This window comes from Atta colombica, unplaced genomic scaffold, assembly GCF_001594045.1.
Source record: "Atta colombica isolate Treedump-2 unplaced genomic scaffold, Acol1.0 scaffold2, whole genome shotgun sequence".
Lineage (NCBI taxonomy): Eukaryota > Metazoa > Arthropoda > Insecta > Hymenoptera > Formicidae > Atta > Atta colombica.
The window spans coordinates 1,153,379-1,162,423 of record NW_017259293.1 but is presented as its reverse complement, the minus strand read 5'-3'; the positions used below and the strand labels follow the sequence as shown (position 1 = coordinate 1,162,423).

At 29.3% G+C, this 9,045-nt stretch overlaps 1 protein-coding gene across 1 annotated transcript in view; it reads right to left on the bottom strand.

The window, feature by feature from the left end:
- The window catches only part of LOC108687086 (probable G-protein coupled receptor CG31760), a 99,665-nt gene that overhangs the window by 30,681 nt on the left and 59,939 nt on the right, over positions 1–9,045 (bottom strand). The gene's annotated exons all lie outside the window — the stretch shown is intronic.

Below are 9,045 nucleotides of genomic sequence, written 5' to 3'. Positions count from 1 at the left end.
ACGCACGCACGCACGCACGCACGCACGCACGCACGCACGCACGCACACACACACACACACACATGCACGCACGCACGCATCGTACACATATACGTTAGAACCCACCTAGCTATCTTACTATTATTTCAATATTTTTCTTCGATTCATTCCTTACTCATATGAGATACTTCATAATAATCATCAACATGATGTGTTCGAATCCATATTATATAGCCATATTATATCCATATTATAGCCACTTTTAAAAGAATCGGAGTATAAAAGCTTTCTTTCTCTCAATCAGCTCCGAAATTTTATGGAATACACTTCATTTGACAACAGATTTTGACGCGGTCGTTCTGCGAATTTGTTTCGCCTTGTATTATATAGAGTACAATTTCTGTAAAAAAGCGGAACGATGTAATAACAAATAGACATTCGTATTTATTTTTTAAAAATAATATCACTTAATTTATTGTAATTTCTTTAATGTACTCATTTTTTTCAACTTTTCTATTGAATACAAGCATTTTAATAAGTATCGTTTAATAAGTATCGTTAAAAATTAATATTTTATAATTCTCCTTGTTTCATTATTTCGTTCTAAATATGCTTTATATAATACAAGATAATCAAAACAGAATCACGAGCATTATGCGTGATATTTTATATTGAAATAAATGTAGAAGGTTAATTATAACATATTCAAGCATCGCATGATGTTATCGCATAACTTCGATCTCGAAAGAATACCACAAAAGCTGACAAGAAGCGCCAAGAACACGCGGAAATTAGGAGAAGTTATAAACGAACTAGAGCACTTTCGAGATTCGTTCACTCACACTTGTTTAGAGTCTGGATTTTTAAAAGGATTTTACATCCACTCGCAGCCGTCAAAATTTTGTCACGCGGAATATTATAATCATAGACAGAAGTGGTAAAACTATCTGTAATAAAATTGCTTTAACATTTATTTTATACAAGAGTGCTTATAAATCCCCCCACGCAGCATGTAATGTCACAGCGATATCATTTTTCCATTGCAATATTAAAAATCTAGCAAAAATATCGTTGAAACATTATTAAGATGTAGGATTGTTAACGTTACATAAAAAAGTAATGAAATTACTGATTTCGTTACTTTTTTTTAGTAACAAATGAGTAGTTTTCCTGCGAGTAACAGTAACAATAATTAAATTATCATTATTGTTCAATTTTCGATAATGAGTAATGAAATTTTACGTTACATTTTTCGTTCCGTTGATATAGAGTTACTTTTAATAAGAGTCAACAGCATGCTCCCCTACGTTGGATTCTGACATTTTACTTCAAAGCCAATAACAATTTTGATAAGATTGACATGACTCTCTTATGCCTGTTCTACAACAGAATCGCAAGTTATAAGCCGTAAAAAATTCGGCAATCATAGTTAAGTATAAGAAGATTAATCGACTATGATTGATTAATTTTTTACGGCTTATTGCATACGATTCTATAGTCCTCGATTCTATAGATTCCTCTAGAACAGACCTTAGGACTGCCGGAAAAATTCTGTAACAATAAAATTTCTGTAACAATAATTTTAAGACGTAAACTTAAGCCAATGAGCTAATCAGGATAGGATCTGCTTTAGATCTACGTATTCTAACGGAAATAGCAGTAAACTTATCTATAAGGCGAGTTTCAACCAATTCAAATTTATATTATTGCGAGGTTATAGATAATTTACTATTACTTGCATTTCCGTTAGATTACGTAGACCTAAAATATCCTGATTGGCTCATTGGCTTAAGTTTACGTCTTACGGTCACTGGCCTAGTTTCCACCAAGGGTTTAATCCGGTAGTGCCAGCATACAGTCTCTAAAAGAGACAGAAGAGACTAAAGACTGTTGCATACAAAATTTCGCAACAGTGATCTAGTTTCCACCGAGGGTTTAATCTGAATCAAAATATAAGAACCAACCAATTACAGCCAAATATTTCTCTGTTACAATCGAACGACAGGGAAATGCTCGACTGTAGTTGGTTCTTACATTCTGATCCAGATTAAACCCTTGGTGGAAACTAGGCCACTGTTGCGAAATTTTATATGCGGCAGCCCTTAGTCTCTTCCATCTCTTCCAGAGACTCTAGGCTGGCACTGCCGGCAGCCTCGCATCATGACCGTCGCAGAGTCCACAGGGAAAATGCCGAGTGTATGGCATAGCGACCATAACACCACGGTACTACTTTACGAGTTTATATATTCTTCGTAGTTTGATCATCTATTTAACTCGTGATTTTATTATTAATTAACGTTATTAACTGATACATCACAAGAAGACGAAAACTTTTCGTTAAAAAGCATCATAACATACAATGAGACAAAAAGCATGACGAGCAAAAAAACGAAAAACATGCCAACATGCAAGAAGTAATTAGTGAAAAAGAGAGATAAGATAGGGAAAGAACGTTGGAACAGAAAGCAAAATTCATCCTTTTCCAGCATATAAAAAATATTTTAAGTATTACACAGAAATTAAAAAAAATTAGAAATATTATAATATAAATAATCAAGTTTTTTTGCTATATATATAACTTATTACAACAAATTAATAAATAGTAAAACCCAGGTCAATACATTAAATTAAACAAGCTATAATCAGTATTCATATAATAATATTTATTAATCAAATTATAATTTTTCCGACGATAAGTTTCAACGGTACGTTTCGATTATACTTAGTCCTCATCAACAAAATGCATAAATATCCAAATATCTAATTATATTAACATATTAGGATCATTTCGAGTTACCATAGGTAATAGATTTCTAAGAATCATCTCACTTCGTGTTACAAAGGACGGTATATCGCAATCATATCATATGCAGTCAAACTTGATAATTAATAAACAATGTAGTGAGGAGTCATGATTCCAAATCAATTCATCGGTTAATAGTGAAAAAAGGCAGTCAGTATGAATAAATGAATCAATTCCAGTCATATTAATGATGTAGCTCGATGTCAGATCATATAAATGATTGTATGTACGTCCTTAATAATATTGGTAAATTAAATAAAATAAATTATCGTCAAATTTAAAACTATAAAGAAATTAATTTGTAACTTAAAAACTATCTTTAACAATTAAAAATATATAGTAAACCGATAATAAATTATAACTTTATGTACTTATGTATAAAAATTTTTTAATTGAAACATAACACAAAAACATAACAAAATGCAAATAACAATGCTTCAAATTTATAATGTGAATAGAATTAAATAATTATCAAGGAATAAAGAATAAAGATCATGCAACATTAATAAGAAGCCAAATACAAATTATATAGTAGTAGCAGTTTATTAATGAAGAATCCTCTAAAGAATTGGGATAGGATATAGATTTAATGAATATTTTTATTGATTCGTTAAAATTCATAGATATAAAAAATAATCCATTGAGAACTACGAACAACAACATATTAACAAATGGTTTGTTAATATGTCCAGCATCAATATTCCTCCTTCGTCTCTAACTTATTACAATTAGGTAATAATTTCAGTTTGCCTCCATCAATAGATAAAAAATTCACAGTATACGAATTCATTAAAGATTTAGAAAATAATAACCGCGGTTTCAATGATGCGTGTAAAAGTAAGATTTGGGCCTCTGTCGTTCCCTATCTCGAGAATTTCTTGTTGAATAATTATTTTAATGATAATTTAATGAATTAGAACTTTTAAATTTATATAAAACAACTACAGTGTTCTATAAAAAGAATCCTAACGTAATTTTCACTCGAGCGGATAAGGGGAATGTCATCATGGCGTTATGTAAATATAAGTATATTATAATAAGAAGATGGTGCAATTGTTGACGAATAACACCTATAATAGTGAAGAAGGATCCGATTAAAAATATCGAAAGGAATCTGAATTTAATGTTAAAAAAATGTTAGACAATGATGAATAAAACAAAGTTAATCTTTCAATCAAATAACTCGTATCTTTCATTGGCATATGGCCTTATGAAGATCCATAAAGTTAATTGCCCAATGAGACTCATTGTTTCATCTATTAACACAGCCTTGTATTCTTTATCCGTTTTTCTACACAAAATCATTTTAGTAATTTACCTGAAAATCTTTGAAGATAGTTTCGATCTATACAAGCAACTGTCAGATAAAAAATTAATGATTCGGATTTACTAATTTATTTAGATGTTATATCATCATTTACCAATATTCCTCAAGATCTGGTTATTGAGAATATTAATAGAAGATGGCAATATACATAAAACAAAAAACTTCGATTCCTAAACAGAATTTATAAGTGCGGTTAAATTTGTGTTATCTTCAACGTATTTTAAATTTAATAAGATAATTTCTTCCATCTCTTTAATTTCTCTTTCTCCCATTGTACTTGACATTGTTCTACAGGATCTTAAGGAAAAAGCTATAAATATGCTCAATATTAAGTTGCCATTATACTTCTGATACGTGGATGACATAATTATGGCGACCCCCATCGATGAGATTTCGTCTATCCATCAGATCTTTAATAGACATATATAATCGGTTATAATTCACTATTAAATGATATGAAGGGAACTATAGTATAAGTTTATTGGACTTGTTACTTAAAGTGGAAGAGCGTGTATAACTGTAGATTGGTTTCAAAAAAGGCTGGGCAGATATCTTTCTTTTTTGTCTGATCACCCTCTGTGTCATAAGATTGGTACGATATACAATCTAATGGATCGAACAATTCTATTATATTAATATATTCTATTATATAACAATTATATTATCACACCTTAAGTTTTATAAAAAGAAGGTGCTTAGAAATGTGCATTCATATTCTTTTAAACAAACGGATATCCATTAGATTTAATATTTAAACTGTTTAATACAAGAATAAAAAAGTTGTTCTCAAAAAAATTCCACGCAAAAAAGATGACAACATTCTTGCCAATTATAAAGTAATTTCTAATAAGAAAAAGTTTTTTGTACTTCCATTTATCCGCAGAGTCACACAGTCAGCCACACACATGATTAGTAAACCAATATATAGTACAGGTTACAGAAGTATTAACAAATGGAATACATAAAAAGTGCGTAAAAACAAAAAAGTAATTTCTGAGAATAATAATGTAATTTATAAGATCCAATGTAACAATTGTGACATTTCTTATGTGGGACAGACAAGGAGGAAACTCCAATATGAGAATAAATGAGCATATTAAAAATATAAAGCTTAATTCATCTAGACATTCGATTATAACGGAACATATATTATAATACAATCATAATTTTGATTGGAAAAATGTCAGAATAATGGATATGGAATCAAATTATAATAAAAGACTCATTTCGGAAATACTACAAAAGAACAGTTAAATAATATAAATTTAAAAAAAGACACTGAATCTCTAGATGACATATATGTTTATCTGTTAAATTTAATTTCTAATAATAACAAAAATGACAGTGCTTAGTTTTTTGTCTTTTCACTCTTTGACATATATATGATATCATTTGTGTTTATACTCTCTCACAGTTAATATTGGTAGGGCATTAGTGAATATAACCGATTCTAAATTCTATATTACATTTTAGTAGACTGCTGCTAATTTACCGTTATATAATTATAATTTATATATGCTTTCATATTAATGTAAGTATTATACTTTTATTCTTTATTCCTTGATAATTATTTAATGTTGTTAATTAACATTATAAATTTGCATTGTTATTTATATTTTGCGTTGTGCCTTTGTTTAGTTGAAAAATTTTTATATATACATAAAATATAATTTAGTTTTTAAAATTTAAATATTATTGGTTTACCATATATTTTTAATTGTTAAAGATAGTTTTTAAATTACAAACTGTTAATTTCTTTATAATTTTAATTTTGATAATTTATTCTACTTAATTTATCTATCAATATTATTAAGATCGTACATACAATCATCATTTATGTGATCTGACATCTAGCTACATCATTAATTTGACTGGAATTTATTCATTTATTCATACTGCCCTTTCTCGCTATTAACCGATGAATTGGTTCAGAATCATGACTCCTCACTATATCGTTTATTAATTATCAAGTTTGATTACATATGATATAATTGCGATATATCATTCTTTGTAATATGAAGGTGAGATGATTCTTAGAAATTTGTTATATTATCTATTGTAACTCGAACGTGATCTTCATAATATGTTAATATAATTAGATATTTGAGTATTTATGTATTTTGCGGCTGATAAGGATTAAATATAATCGAAACATACCGTTAAAATTTATTATCGGAAAATTATAATTTGTGATTAATAAAAATTATTTAGTACACCTAACTATAGTTCGTTTAATGTATTGACCTAGGTTTTACTATTTATAAATTCTATTGCTTACTTTGTCTTAATTCGAGAAACCATTAAGTACAACTAAAAATGTATCTACAAATCTAAAAAAATATATACAGGGTACGTCATCAAAATACGGACAAATCGAACAATTTCTTTAAATAAAATGTTTTTAATGAACATATTATAAAAAATCTTTACATGGCACTTGAAGGATCCCTTTAGAGCACAATTATTCGATATATCCTCGATTAGCTTGAATGATGCTCTCTATTCTTGATCTGAAGCGCGAACGCTGTAATGTAGCGCTGTCCATGCCGGCGAATGCTGCCTCAATAGCGGTCCTTAATGATGTCACATTGAGATGCCGAAACTTGTTTGTGATTCTTTCAACTACGCTCCATATCTTCGATACAAATTGTACATATTAAAGATACTTCCTCGGAAATTCGACGATTATTGACTTGCTTATACCAACAATCGATGCTAATTTTCGCAACGATTGTCCTGGATCATCCGAAATCAGCGCTTGAACTCTTTCAACGACTGCAGGGCGTTTTTTCGAGTGACTCTTTCTCGCTGACATACTCGAACCTTCGTTGGACTATTCTAAAGCCGTATATTTTGCCACAACGTCATAAACGGTTGACCTCAGGTATTCAAAGAACCGAATTATTTCCGTTGCTGAGCACCCAGCGCGAAGGCTCTTCGATTATATTCCGCACTTGATTTCAATCGCGGCCAGCGATTGAGAATATGATAATCTGTTCACTAGAAACATTTCTCGGACGCCAACAACAACTTCTGGCGGAGGCACAATATAGTGGAAAATTTAAATTTAAATTTGTTCGTATTTTGGTGACGCATCCTGTATTCTACAATGTAGTCGAAAATCTTAAGTTTTAAAATACACAGTAATCTTAAGTTTGAACCAATCTTAACTTAAATTGGTGACTATGATTTTTCGCATCCATGTATTGTTAATATAGCGAGTCATTAACTTGATTAATGAAAAGGAATAAAGTCGAATTTAGTCAGTCTTAAGAAAATCGATAGTCTTACAACATTGTTAGTACAAGTTGCTTGTACAGGTTGGCCAACTGCACCAATTTACCGATAAGATTTAAAATTACTGACTACTCATTGTAGAATCACCTTTAGACCTGTTACATAATAAGATCGCAAGCTGTAAAGAAACTGTAAGAAATTGATCATCAACTATGAGAAAAATAATCGACTATGACTGATTAATTTTTTGCGGCTCTATATGTGATTATTCTTTTCATATTCCACTGTGATTGGTCAATTCCTTACGGCTTACTTGCGACTCTATTGTGCCTAACAGCCCTTAGACTGATATTACATTTGTCGTAAGATAAATTTTTCAAGCCTGTTGATTGGCTGCAAGAGGATCTCGGATCTCTCTATTCTATGTCCTATAGCCAATCAACAGGCTTGAAAAATTTGTCTTACTACAAAAAACGGACACATATAAGTTTGGCCTAAGAGATTCATGATGTTTGTATGCGCTATTTTATTTATTTTGATGGACTTAATTTAAAAGTGAATTAATAATAATATTCCTCATTTACTTTATCTGACATTGAAATGCAAATATTACACAGAAAAAGCATCATCATTACCTCAAAGCTTTGGAGAACGAGAAAATTGAATTTAAAATAAACAAAAAGTTTAACAATGATACGTTTGGAAATGTTGCATTTGAAATCGAAATAAAACAAAGAAAACTCGACAGATTCGGAACTGGAAGTAAGCTTATCTAAAATGGAGTCAACAAGGCAATAATGCTTTATGTTATAGAGGAACTAGAACCTCTTTCTATTGTTGATCGATGTTCTTTCATTGAATTATTTAAAATGAACTTGCCTTCACATATAAAAATAATCACATAATAAAAATATTCACATATAAAATAATGCATTCATAATCAAGCATTAACTTTTAATCTCAAAACAACATATGACAGAATGAAAGAAAATCTTATTGTATACTTAGCTAAAATAGATTTTGTAACAACTACCGCTGATTTATGGAGCAAGTCAAAATGAAGTTTCCTTGGAATGATGATTCATTGGATAAATACTGAATCTTTGGAGAGGAAATTTGTAACTTTTGCTTGTAGAAAAATAGAAGGAAAACGTACCTATGATGTACTTGCAAAAGAAAATTAATGACATACATATCAGGAATATCATAAATATAATAAAGTTACATTTATAGTAACAAATAATACGTCAAATTTCGTTAAATTTTTCAAAATATTTACAAAAACGAAGCAACAAGTATTGACGATGAATTCCATTTTGTGACTGATGTATTATCTTTATCTAGATTTGAATATTGTAGTGATTCTGATTTTGAAAATAATATTACTCGTATTACTCTTCCACAATATATGAGATGTGCCTATCACACATTATCTCATTGCTGTATATATATATATGATACAGAAGAGACAATGAATGATTCAACATAAAATTTTATTGTGAAATTATTAAATTGTTAAAAAATTTTCAGTAAGTACTTTTAATTTGTAATTTAAATCTTTTATAATATTATTCTTGTTATTATATATTTGATTAATATTTAATAATATTATATCAATTTCAATAATATTAGATATTGAATATTAATTAATACTAATTAATTTCATACTTTTTGAAGTTTCTATTAATTTATTTATTAG